This window comes from Penaeus vannamei, chromosome 28 (assembly GCF_042767895.1).
Source record: "Penaeus vannamei isolate JL-2024 chromosome 28, ASM4276789v1, whole genome shotgun sequence".
NCBI lineage: Eukaryota > Metazoa > Arthropoda > Malacostraca > Decapoda > Penaeidae > Penaeus > Penaeus vannamei.
This window is the reverse complement of record NC_091576.1, coordinates 6,594,565-6,597,064: the sequence shown is the minus strand read 5'-3', so window position 1 is coordinate 6,597,064 and position 2,500 is coordinate 6,594,565. Positions and strand designations below refer to the sequence as shown.

Genomic DNA, 2,500 nt, shown 5'->3' with positions numbered 1-2,500 from the left:
TATATATATATATATATATATATATAGATAGATAGATAGATAGATAGATAGATAGATAAACATATATATATATATATATATATATATATATATATATATATATATATATATATATATATATATATATATATATATATATGTAGAAAGATAGAGAGAGAACGAGAGAAAGAGAGAGAGAGACAGAGAGATAGAGATAGAGATAGATAGATAGATAGACAGAAAAGAGAGAGAAAGCAATAGATATAGATATAAATAAGATACAGGTATAGAGAAATGGAAAAAGATTATCGGCTCTGCTATTCTTCCTTTCCGACAGAAGAAATTAACAAAACAAATCCTCATCTCTCCTTGTACTTCTTCTTCCAATGCGATAGATAATGAGCGATAGATAATGAGCGATAGATAATCTCTTGGTCCTGTCAGAAACCGAACATGACCTTTTTTCTCGCTTTATCACTTGTAATTCTAATCATCGCTTATGCCAAGGAATTTCTGTGCCTGACCCGAGCTGACCTCCGAGGACCAGAAGAAGAAGAAAAAAAAAAAAACACGTGTTGAAATGGACTGACACAACTTGACCTCGCTTAAGTCCAATAGAGTTTGCCCTAATACTCAGCTTGATCATTTTTGCAGGTAAGTTTAAGTCACTCGATTAAGTCAAATTATTATTTTTTTACTTATATTACTCGTTTTGGTAAGGAAAATTGTTTAATTATCTATTACCTCTAAAAGTAAGTAAATGTATGAGTTATTAGACTGACATTATTAATATCTTTTTGGAGGGAACAATGGATGCATTAAATAGAATTTTGTTTAATATTAATAGTTAAACATTATATAGCTAAGGAGTTGTTTGTAATTATATAGCTAACAAAATAAAACTTCAGCGAGACTCAAGTTGTGGGATTTAGACACAACCTCCTTTACTTGAAACCCTTAATTGATTATAATTTAATTTATAATATTACAGTAATTAATTTCTGTCTCTGCTCGAGTACTTAAGGGTTTCAAACATGGAGTCAACATCTTGTATAGATACTTTTAATTATTATCATTTTTTTTTTTTTATTCATGTGACATACACCACGACAAACACTAAGAAAGTATATAGTAGAGGAGGAAAAACAAACAAACAAACAAACACGAGAGCTGTATACAATGGAAAAAGTGAAAGTTGTTAGTGAAGTTGCCAACTAATAAATATTTCTAATATTTCTATGCCGATAATGACTCAGCATTATCGAAGCGTCAACCGAAAAGCTGGACAGAATAAAAGAAGAAGAAGAAGAAGAAACAACATTGTGAGGACAAAAAAGTGAAAAATCAATCAAATGTGAACACCATAATCAGGAGAAATAAGAGCTAAAATAAGGAAACAGGCGAAATGGCAACAAGATGGTGAAGAAAATAATCGCCATTTTCTAACTATTTTTTTTTCTCTTTCTTGTTACTTTTTTTTTTTTTTTTTTTTTTTTTTTTGAAGAGAAACATTCTATTCACGAGGCAACTTAAAGAGTGTTACAGCTGTCCTAGTAATAACTATCATAAAGTGAACGTGAGGATGCTAAAAAACCAAACGATTGTAGTTTCTGCACTAATACAGCTTGGCCAGTGGTTGTGCCTCATGCTGGGGACTCTGATAAGGTCGAAATCCCCTTCTACAATTGGGGGAAAACGAGCCTTATTTGCTCCGCGAAGAAGGGCAGTCTAACAGTGCCAGGAAGAGTGTCATCGTTTTCCTCGGTTTTAGTGAGAAGAATCTTGTATTTATTATTATTTTTTATTTCGCCAATTTTTTTTTTCTCTCTCTCTCTGTACGTATCGCATTATCCACAGCCGTGTCTGGACCGGTCAGTCAACACGACAGTGGAAAAAGGACCTTAAACAAAGAGAAAAGACTCTCCTTTCTACATTGTCGAAATTTGCAAAAGAGACCACTCTGCGGCGCAAGAGCAGGCCCAGTGTTGCACTCGGCCGTCCTCGCGCGCAGGTGAGCCACCGAGGCCCTGACACCTCCCCCCCTGGACACGTGTTGGCACTGCCCCCCCTCCCTCTCCCCTCTCCGGCGGCTGACAACACGATCGAGGCCAGGCAAGGTCAAACTTGAGCACGTGGTGGCAGCACCGCAGGCACTACGTAAGGTCCAGCATTCACAGACCAACAAGAAGCCTCGTCGCTAATAACTAGGAGTGCCACAGGATGGAGTTACTCACACACATATCTGGGCTAACAAACTCTCGCAAAATTAGACAGTCTGTGCCAGGTGGCTGTTCTATTTCGAGGCTTGGGAAGGAAATTCGGATATTGCTCCTCGCGGATCCGGCCGTGTGGCTTGGTGGTGAGTGGGGAATTTAGCTTGGTGATTTACGTGTTTTTTTTTTTTAATTTGAGATTTGATTTAAAAAGCCAAATTAGGAATTATACAATGAAGAAAACAAACAAATAAAACAGAAGGAATTATATAATCTTGGCTTTATCAACACTGATTAATTACCATGTA

General features: G+C 36.1%; 1 protein-coding gene across 1 annotated transcript in view; it reads right to left on the bottom strand.

Moving 5' to 3' along the window:
- Positions 1-2,500, bottom strand: part of para (sodium voltage-gated channel paralytic) — a 162,588-nt gene that overhangs the window by 131,854 nt on the left and 28,234 nt on the right. The window lies entirely within an intron of this gene.